The 11,684-nt window shown below is 33.7% G+C and overlaps 1 pseudogene; it reads right to left on the bottom strand.

Moving 5' to 3' along the window:
- Positions 1-3,986: 3,986 nt before the first annotated feature.
- On the bottom strand, positions 3,987-4,139 carry LOC123836156 (U4 spliceosomal RNA; annotated as a pseudogene).
- Positions 4,140-11,684: the final 7,545 nt, after the last annotated feature.

The following is an 11,684-nucleotide window of genomic DNA, read 5'->3' as shown; positions in this document are numbered from 1 at the left end:
CTAATTCTACCTTAAAAATATAAATGTTCCTGAGTGACACAAAGAAAACTGTAAACAAATGGAAAAGCTACCCATTTTCTTAGAAAAGAAGTCTCAATATCATCATCTTACTTATTCCTGCCATTATTTCACATATTTAATGTTGTGACACTTAAAAACGTCAACAGGATTTTATCGAAAATCACTAGTGTGCACTATTAACTGCTTCATTACCCACTTCAGATGCATGGGAGATTGCCCTTCTCAGGCCCATGCTAGAAGACCACCTGACTCATTATGAACCACGAAATAAGACAGGAAGTTGTTACTTCCAGCATAAGCCAGTGTAAAGCATATGGGTACTGCTGTTTCTCTTTTCTACTTTGTGGCAATCTTGGGAGAAAACTTTATGTTGAAATGGTCAATCTAAGATTGGAGCAATGTGTACTGTTGAGTGACATTGTTGAACAGAGTTATTTTGGGTGTTACCTGGACACAGCAGAATATGAGGGAGTAAAACCAAACCAAACCAAACAGAACATAATAACTTTTTTTCCTTAAGCCATTGAAAGTTGATGAGTGTTCCTACTACTTAATCATATTATTCTGATTAATAATGGAGGAAAGTTGGTATCTGGAGTGACATTTTTACAGCGTAATAAAATATGTGGCACTGACTTAACTATCAAAAACTATTTCAAATGTAATATTCAATATATAAGTGTCATATGGAGTCAACACTTTAAAAATACAGAAACGTCTAGATTAAAAGTGAAATCTGGTCATATGTCATTTATAAAACCAAAAAGATAAAAAATCGAAAGCATAAGATAAAGGTGTCTTGGCCAAATAGAAATAAAGAAGCCATTATTATTTCTATTTAACATGGTAATGATGGACCTATACAATGTTGGATGACAAAAATGAAATGAAAGATAGAAGATTTTCAAAGACCCTAAAATTTCTAAAGAAATCTTTTATCATTTACAATTATTATGGTTTTCATAAAAAGCACAGAGATCTTATAGACAAATTAATGCTATTAATAAGAGTGATTAATAAATTTTCTGAACATAATATAAATAATTTAAAAAGCAAAATTGCATTTTTATACATCATCAAAAATCATTTAAAATATATAAGATACCATTTAAAATAGTAATAATCATTATAAAATGTCTCAGAATAACTTCAATAATAGCTGTACAATAATGTTTATGGAGAACATTAAAAACTATTGAAAGACATTAAAAATAAATACTATATTGCAATATATAACATATTTATGAGAGGAAAAATATCCTAAGTATGGTAATTATCTTCATATTAATTCATAAATTTCTCACAATTCCAATACAAATTATTTTGCCAAAAATTAATTTGGCACATGGATTTCACCATTATACAGAAAGCAAATGACTAAGAGAAGCCAAGAAAATTTCATAGAACAATTTAGTGAGGTTTAACCTAACCAATATTAGGTTGTAATATGACACTCTAGTAACTAATAGTATCTTAGACAAAAACAGTTTTGTGACCTTTAGTTATTTATAATTAAAAACAATAAGATTCCAGCTCATATCATAAACAACAAACTTTAAAGAGTTAACAAAAATATATAAAAGAATATACCACTTTGGTAGGGAAGAGTTTTATAAACAAGATGCAAAAAACATACCATAAAAAATTGGTAATTCTAATTCATTAATTGGTATAAATTGGAGAGCAATTTGGCAATATTTAGCAAATTTGAAGATGCACTCACCATATAACACAGTAACTAACGTCCCCTCAAGTTAGAGAACACAGAACGTCTTTCACATATTTATTTGTATAGGGAGACAGAGATAGGCAAGAATGTTTTTGTAGCAGTGTCTTTAAATAGGGAAAAGAAACAAAACAACTTAAATGTTCACCAGCAGGAGAATGGATTCTAAACTGTAGTTATGTATACAATGGATTTATACAGAGAAATAAAAATAAATTATTCATTGTTCACATAATAATGCAAGTTAATCTCAGGACTGTATCACTGAATAAAACAGCTGCGTAATGTTACATATATGAGAATAGATTTTGTAAAAAAAAAAATTGGTATAAAACAGTAGTATATGTTTTATATACATATGCTTTTCAGAAAAAATGTAAAAAAGAAATAGATGGAAATGACAACATCCAGATTTTTGAAAATGGTTAAATATAATGAGAAGAGGTGGGGAATGGAGTTTTTAAGTGCAATATTCATGATTTCAACATTTTGTATAAGTTGGATTGGGGATACACAGGTTTCCTGTACTAGTCTTTTTAGTCTTTAAGACTGTCTGATATATTTCATAATAATTTTTTTAAAAACAAAGCTTAATATTTAACAGTGATTAAATATGAAAGATACAACTAACAAATATAATAAAATTTTAAAAAGAAAATCTTAAGAATATATGTGTAAGATAAGCCTTAATTTTTAGGAAAAAAAATTTTTAAATCATAGCATAAATATTAAAAGGTTATATTCTCAAATAACAATCTTAGATAATCCACATGCATTTTTACAGAAATAATTAATCATTTTAGGAGAAAACCTAGGGCTAATTATAAATTAAACCTACTTCTATAAAAGTAGATGAGAGGATAAATGGAATGTTAAATCTCAATTTGCAGATATTATGTATCTTTTGCCTTAAATTTCTAAAGTGAGGGAGCAAAAGTTACAGAAGTTACATTTTTCAGAAAACTATTTTGTTAATGACTGGTAAGCTATGTAGCTTAAAGAATGTAATAATGACTCAAGAACATGAGATCAGTAGATGAGTGATTCAAGTTTTAATAACAGCCACTTACCTGTCCTTGAACTTAATTTGGCCAAGTCATTTTGACTTATGTTCCTGTCCTTTGCCTTTCTAGTAAGTATCAGAGCTACAATAGCTTGAAATACGAGCATATGTGAACTAGCCTTGTCAAGGTAACTTCTAAACATAATGAGGGTGCTTTGGCAAACCTTGGTAAGCATAGGTCATTTTGTCAAGCTATTCTGTTACAAGATCATGATGATACCTTTGGATTCAAACCATCATGCTTGAGCAGTTGCTGCCTAAAAGGAATTTACCTCTTTTAAATGGACACAGGAAAGTTCTGCCTTCTTGACAAGATGTTTCAAATGAAATACTATGTTTAGAATTGACTGGTCCTGGAGATCTCTGCTTTAAAATGCCACTTGGCTAAAAAGTATCTGATGCAACCTTTAATAATTTCCACCAGTAATAATTCTGAAGATTAGAAAAGATACAAAAATTAACAATCTATTTTCCAAATCAGGGAATTAGCTCTAAGGCTTCATACCTACAATTATGGTATACACATGCTTCCTATAAAACAGATGAAAACATAAAGGCAAAAAAATAGTTCATACATTTATTGTTCTTTATTTCCTAATTTAGAGGCTTAGTGTCAATAGTGTTGCAGATACATTCTGAGGTGGCCCGATCACCCCTGCCTCCTGGTGCTTATACTTGGTACTAGCAACAGAATACGCAAAAGTGATGGAATGTCATTCCCATGATCAAATTACCTTACATGAGAATTCATCTTGCTAGTAAACTCCCTTTAGAGACTCTCCTTGTTGGCTTGAAAAAATAAGCTCTCATTTTGGGAAAAAAAACCCTTAGCAAAGAACTGTGGATAACCTACACAAGCTGAGAGTTTACCCTAGACAATAACCAGCAAGAAGGAGGTGCCCTCAGTTCTACAACTATAAGGAAAGAAATGCTGCCAGCAACACAAGTGAGCTTAGAAGTGGGTTCTTCCCCAATTAAGCCTTCAGATGAGAACACTACTTAGCCATTATCTGCATTGCTGTCTTCTGAGAGCTTAGGCAGAAAACATAGTTAAGCCATGCCCAGATTCCTGACCCATGGTGATTGTAAGGTAATAAATGTGTGTGGTTTTGAGCTGTTAAATTTGTGATAGTTTATTTTGCAACAATAGATAACCAGAAAATTACACAGGCTTGATCATCTGAATGTTGGATAAATAGTCCCCACAAGTAGAGTACTACAGGCAGGACAGATAAGCAGCTGAAGAAGACCTATGGGAAAAGTTTTAATTAGCAATAATCGTGCCTCGGATAAACCTCATTGGCTACGATACTGCCACTGTGCAAAGCTTGAAGAAGATCTATGATAGCAGAATATGCCAGGGTATGAAGTTTTTTCAAGCATGTATAAGTTCAAATATCAGACCAAGGCACTGGAAGTAGATGAGCTCCCTGGGTTAACACAGTAGTAGTACTGCACTAGAGTACTGTACTAGAATACCAGAGTATTGCACTAGAATACTAGAGTACTACACTAGAGGCAGGTCATCATGTTGGATCTGTGTATCACCTTGTTCTCTAGTTATAATTAAGAGGAGAGAGCCAAAAGCACCTTATAGATTAGAGCAGGGGTTGGCAAACTATGCCTTGAAGCCCCCTGTTTGGCCCCCAACTGTTTTTGTAAATATAGTTTCACTGGAACACAGCCACACTCATTTATTTACATATTGTCTTTGGCTACAGTGATGGAGTTAAGTAGCTGTGGCAAGGACTGTATGGCCTGCAAAGCCTCAAATATTTACTTTGGGTTCCTTGCCAAAAACGTTTGCTGACCTCTGGGTTAAAACATTAAATAAAGTGGGATCTTCCTATATAGGTATATATTTATTTATTTACTAGCAAATATTACATCAGAGTCTTATTTTTAAGTGTTAATGAATAAAAAAAAAAAGAGTTCTGAAAACATTTTGTACTACATGGCATAGGAGTAGCTTTATGAAGGCACATGGACATAATGCATGCATGAAAATGACCTAAAGAAATATTCAGAATAAAAAGAAAATTCAGAAAAAAAGGTTTTCAAAATGCAATTAATCAAGTCTAGAACATAAGAAATTTTTCCAGAGATGAATAAATCAAGTTCTTCTTTCAGATGAAAAATTTCACAATGTTTCAATAGATTTAATAACAAGTAATACACATTTTGGTACCTGCTGAATTTAAAAATTGTTACACACACACACACAAGAGAAAACAATATGAAAAATACCAGGTTGAAAAACTTTGTTGAATATAAAAGAGTTACTAGTATGGCAATAGACTTTTCTCCAGCAATAAAAAATTAAAATAAAAAATAGAGAGCTTTGACATATAAAAGCTTGTATTCAATATTTTTATACCCAATGAACTTGATTTTTACATATGTGACCCAAAAAAGTATATCCTCAAATATGCAGATGTTCAGAAACAATTTACAAATTAGTTTTTAAATAATTACATAAATTATTGAAAAATAAAGTAAATTATGTGTATGAATTGAAAACTTATAACAGGAAATCAGCAACAAACATTAAAATGAACTGTCCATAGTTGAAGCTAAATAAATGTTTAAATTCAGATTAAAACTGCACTAAAAAATGTTTAAAATGGAAGATATGTAATTTAGAAATAATAATTAAATAATACTACTACCAGTTGTCTGATACCTAGAAAATACTAATAAGGACAGTGTGTTGAATGGCTGGGAGACTGTGAGGCTGTAATTAGATAGCATAGTACAGAAGGATACAATGGCATAAGAGAGGTTCAGGAGCTATTTTTAAGTAGGAAAAATAAGTGACATTGTATGTAAAATATTTATCTTATATGTTTTATTGTAAGGTATGAATTATCCATACTATCCATATCATGATCGGAAGGATATCTTCAATTATAGTCACTGTTATTTTTATGCATAAGAATTACAGGATATTTACATTCATTTTTAACTTTCTTTGTATTTCCTAAATTTATTATGGCCAACATATATATTTTTCAAAATAAAGAATATTACCAATATATTTGAAATTAATATATCAAAATATTTACTTTGGATATCAGTAGGATTAGAGATGAAATGTATTTTTAATTAAAGTCAGGATTGTTTTGGTTGACATTAAAAATTCGTTCTATAATTAGGTCAGAGCCCCATTATTGTCTTATAATAAAACTGACTGTATTAGAACATGGAATAAATTTTATTAGGTAATAAGGAATGTCAATGCTTAATAGCAAAACCTTTTTTCTAGTCCAAAAAATTGGGTTATGGATACACATAATTAAGAAACAACTGTTTAGACAGTACTGGCTGTCTTCTTTTTTTTTTTTTTAACTTTTTTTTTATTATTATGTTATGTTAATCACCATACATTACATCATTAGTTTTTGATGTAGTGTTCCATGATTCATTGTTTGCATATAACACCCAGTGCTCCATGCAGAACGTGCCCTCTTTAATACCCATCACCAGGCTAACCCATCCCCCCACACCCCCTCCCCTCTAGAACCCTCAGTTTGTTTCTCGGAGTCCATAGTCTCTCATGATTCGTCTCCCCCTCCGATTTCCCCCCCTTCATTCTTCCCTTCCTGCTATCTTCTTCTTCCTTTTTTTTTTTTTTTTAACATATAATGTATTATTTGTTTCAGAGGTACAGGTCTGTGATTCAACAGTCTTACACAATTCACAGCGCTCACCATAGTACATACCCTCCCCAATGTCTATCACCCAGCCACCCCATCCCTCCCACCCACCACCACTTCAGCAACCCTCAGTTTGTTTCTGAGATTAAGAATTCCTCATATCAGTGAGATCATATGATACATGTCTTTCTCTGATTGACTTATTTCATTCAGCATAATACCCTCCAGTTCCATCCACGTTGTTGCAAATGGCAAGATATAATTCCTTTTGATGGCTGCATAATATTCCATTGTATATACACACCACATCTTCTTTATCCATTCATCTGTTGATGGACATCTTGGCGCTTTCCACAGTTTGGCTATTGTGGACATTACTGCTATAAACATTGGGGTGCATGAGCCCCTTCGGATCCCTACATTTGTATCTTTGGGGTGAATACCCAGTAGTGCAATTGCTGGATCCTATGGTAGCTCTATTTTCAACTTTTTGAGGAACCTCCATACTGTTTTCCAGAGTGGCTGCACCAGCTTGCATTCCCACCAACAGTGTAGGAGGGTTCCCCTTTCTCTGCATCCCCGCCAACATCTGTCCTTTCCTGACTTGTTAATTTTAGCCATTCTGACTGGTGTGAGGTGGTATCTCATTGAGGTTTTGATTTGGATTTCCCTGATGCCAAGCGATGTTGAGCACTTTTTCATGTGTCTGTTGGCCATTTGGATGTCTTCTTTGGAAAAATGTCTGTTCGTGTCTTCTGCCCATTTCTTGATTGGATTCTTTGTTCTTTGGGTGTTGAGTTTGATAAGTTCTTTATAGATTTCGGATACTAGCCCTTTATCTGATATGTCATTTGCAAATCTTCTCCCATTCTGTTGGCTGTCTTTTGGTTTTGTTGACTGTTTCTTTTGCTGTGCAAAAGCTTTTTATCTTGATGAAGCCCCAATAGTTCATTTTTGCCCTTGCTGCCCTTGCTTCCCTTGCCTTTGGCGATGTTTCTAGGAAGAAGCTGCTGAGGCTGAGGTCAAAGAGGCTTCTGCCTGGGTTCTCCTTTAGGATTTTGATGGACTCCTGTCTCACATTGAGGTCTTTCAACCATTTGGAGTCTATTTTTCTGTGTGGTGTAAGGAAATGGTCCAGTTTCATTCTTCTGCATGTGGCTGTCCAATTTTCTCAACACCACTTGTCTTTTTTCCATTGGACATTCTTTCCTGCTTTGTCGAAGATGAGTTGACCATAGAGTTGAGGGTCCATTTCTGGGCTCTCTATTCTGTTCCATTGATCAGAATGTGTCTGTTTTTGTGCCAGTACCATACTGTCTTGATGATGACAGCTTTGTAATAGAGCTTGAAGTCTGGAATTGTGATGCCACCAGCTTTTCTTTTCTTTTTCAACATTCCTCTGGCTATTCTGGGTCTTTTCTGGTTCCATACCTGGCTGTCTTCTTTTAAGCTGTGATACTTTCCTCTAAATCAACCACCATTATGAAACAGTGTGTTATTTTCATAAATGATATGTGGCTACCCATGTTTATTTATTTACTTATTTATTTTTAAAGATTTTATTTATTTATTTGAGAGAGAGAGAATGAGAGAGAGCACATGAGAGGGGGGGAGGGTCAGAGGGAGAAGCAGACTCCCTGCCAAGTAGGGAGCCCGATGCGGGACTCGATCCAGGGACTCCATCCAGGGACTCCAGGATCATGACCTGAGCCGAAGGCAGTCACTTAACCAACTGAGCCACCCAGGCGCCCCGACTACCCATGTTTATTAATGCCAGATTATAATAATTAAAATTCATTTCTAGTAAGAATTCTTATATGACAGGATATTTTATGTTTCCTGCTTAATATAAGCATAAAACACAACTACATATATGTATGTATGTACATATGTATATATACAGTGTAGTGTGTGTGTGTGTGTGTGTAGGTACACACACATACTCAAGTGGTAAGACTTTTATTTCTCTGTGGCATCTGGAATTTTCATAATTGGGAAAGTAGGGTGGCTTGACCTCCAGGGAAGAGAGCTGAGGTGGAGGGAGTGAAAACCAACATGAGAGCAGAAGATAAAAAAAACACATGCAGCCAAATCAATTAGCCTGATCAGGAAAGGGGAAGAAGCAGGTTAGGTGCAGGTCTTCATAAGGAAAGAATTTTTATGTGGTGTTGGTTAGAAATGAGGATAGCGCAGTTAGGATAATCAGGTGGGGCTGAAAAAGAAGACTGTGATTTACAAGGAGAGGCTTGGAGACAAAAGAGGTTTGGCAACATATTCATGGTCATTAAAGCAGCTGAGCTTCATAAATCTGGAGTCCTCAGGATCATTATTCAGAGTTCCCCAGGTGTAAATTAGTTTGTGGACAAGAAAATGCCACATGTAATTATTTGTTAATAGTTGACACATACACAGAAGGAATAAAACAGAATCAATGCAAAATATGTACTTATTTTTAAAAGAATTTGTTTATGAGAAAAAAAGTTATTTTCATGGAAATGAAATAGGGAATTTCAAAATCATAGCATTTACCATTCAAAATAAGATGTAAAATATCTCAGTTAATGTTTATAGCTCAAGTAGAATTATAATTAAATTAACTGAATATGGAGAAAATTCCTTTGTGACGCAGCTCAAGACTATAAAGTTTGTTAATAAATATGTCAAGTATCACATATATTGAGAAACTAGGTAGGTAATGGAAGTAAGATGGTTATTTATTTATATAAATATATATATTTTATATTTATATGTTTATTATTTTATATTTATATATTTATATTTATTTTATTTATATAAAATATATTTACATAAATATTTATATATATAATTATATATATATATAAAACATCTATATATATAAATTGTAACTCCTGACAGTATATTCCATAATACTATTAATGCAAAGTGGAAAACTTGAAAGCAACTGACAAAAGTGATTTTTAAAAGGGAGAACACAGATAAAGTTGAAAGAAAGTAATGTAGAATCCAGCTGCTAACACAAAGGAGGAAATAGAAACATTTCATACTTCTTGGCATCCTTCTACTCTAAGGTTTTCTGTATTTCAGTTGTTGATGTTTTCCTAATCCATTTAAGGTTTTATTTTTTGGCAAGGTAAGAACAGAAAAAGACTTCACTGTGCCACTATAAACAAAGTTTAAGTAATTATATCTCGAAAGCTTTCCAAAAAGGATTTCTCTTTTCTGGACTTTGAAACTGGGTGTTGGAGAAAGCTTCCTGGTGTGGTATTTCTCAGTTTTCATTTTCACTTTGGCTAAGAGGCCTATTTTTGCACTGCCTTTTTCTTATTTTGATAGATCCAAGTTTGTTTCATTTCTTGAGTAGCCGATCACCCTGAAATTATTGCAGGTGGCTGAGGATTTGGTTTTGTCTCATATTAGGCAGACTTCAATATATGGTACTTCCATTTGTGTAGATTTTTACTGGCTTACTCTTGCTTACCCATTCTTTATGCATTCCCAGCTAGTTTATCATTTATTTGATATACTTTATAGATCCAATATATTTGAAATTAATGAGAGGTGTGTCTGGATTTGAGTTTGGTCTGAGTAATGCAAAGAAATAGGTTTCCAAAATTTAAATCAACTCCCCCCCCAAAAAAGTGGGTTTTTTTCATATTTAGGAGGTTGTCTTTTTTTTTTTTAATCCTGGTTGCATATATTGTTCAACAAATTCACTCTTAATTTCTAAGACTTTCATCAAGCCAGAACTCTGAAATACATTCCCCATTTATCTTTGTCATTTCCTTATTTGTTTTTCCAAAGTTTCTCCCAACTATCAAATCTTTTTGAGTTAATCTGATCAAAATTTGATAATTCTAATCCTTCCAGATTTACTTATCATCTATGTAAATAAATCATAGGCTTTTATTTGTGTGGAAAGATATTACTATGAACATTTTATCTTGGGTAAAGGAGAACTGATAAGGGCACATTCTTTGTTGTTAAAATTTGTTCTACTAATACAATTTTAGAAATAGGGAGTAGAGGGGCGCCTGGGTGGCTCAGTTGTTAAGCGTCTGCCTTTGGCTCAGGTCATGATCCCAGGGTCCTGGGATCGAGTCCCGCATCGGGCTCCCTGCTCCACGGGAAGCCTGCTTCTCCCTCTCCCACTCCCCCTGCCTGTGTTCCCCTCTCTCGCTGTGTCTCTCTCTGTCAAATAAATAAAATCTTAAAAAAAAAAAAAAAAGAAATAGGGAGTAGATTCCTGTGTCTGTTGTGATTATGACAATTAAAAATAAGACCCTGATTCTGATAAAGCATTCTTGCAGGAGATGGACTGGTAAAAAGCATCATCCCTCTAATGATAGAAAGTAGAAATGTTCTACAAGAAGTATGCCTCTAGTCACAACCTGATGCTTAGGTAACCATCTGTAGTCTTTAGCTTATACCCTCCACTAATGTAAGTTACATTTATTAAATGATTAATAGGGCACTTCCTGAATGCTTTGCCTATATTAACTGTATTAATCCTCACAGCAACTCTATGAGGTAGGAACATTAATATACAAAGACAAGGAAACCGAAGCATAACAAAGATGAACAAAGGTCACAGAGATAGTGAGTGTGTAGCCATCATTTAAACTCAGGCAATGTGGCACCAAATACCTACCACATAGCATCTGAAACTGGGTTCTGATATCAATTAACCATGGTCCAAGAAAAGTCACTGCCATCTACCTCTTTCATTCTTAGAGAAACTGCTTAGTCTTTGAGGGTTCAATGATAGCTGGCCGAGGGGGCTAGTTTATCTACCACTATTTCCTGTTTCCCTTTTAGAGCTGTGATAAATACACTTGCATTTTAAGATATGGGTTCTATGAATGTTAGCTTGATTTGCCCATATACATGGTTGGGTAGAACTCAGATAGTTTTTGTTTTTGTTTTTGTTTTCTGTATCCCAGTTTTTAAAAATAAACCCAGCGATCACATAATAGCACTACCGCTTTTTCATTGGTTCACTTTATTTGTAGGTCTTAATTAATTTATTTTATTTATATAATAAACATATGTACCCTTGTATCCCAACTAGACAGTAAACTTTCTGTCTTCTATTATAACTGGGTACTATTACAAAGGTAATAATTTCTAATCCTTTATATCTATAAATAAGAAAAAAACTTAGGTCCAGAAGGCCTATATAACTTGTAGGTGGCCCATAGTTCCTCAGTGACCAAATCAGGATACTACTCAGCAGGGC

Source organism: Mirounga angustirostris, unplaced genomic scaffold (genome assembly GCF_029215605.1).
Source record: "Mirounga angustirostris isolate CCGP_5_RB_7025 unplaced genomic scaffold, mMirAng1.0.hap1 SCAF_7, whole genome shotgun sequence".
NCBI classification, from domain to species: Eukaryota; Metazoa; Chordata; class Mammalia; order Carnivora; family Phocidae; genus Mirounga; species Mirounga angustirostris.
This window is presented reverse-complemented; position numbering and strand designations above follow the sequence as displayed.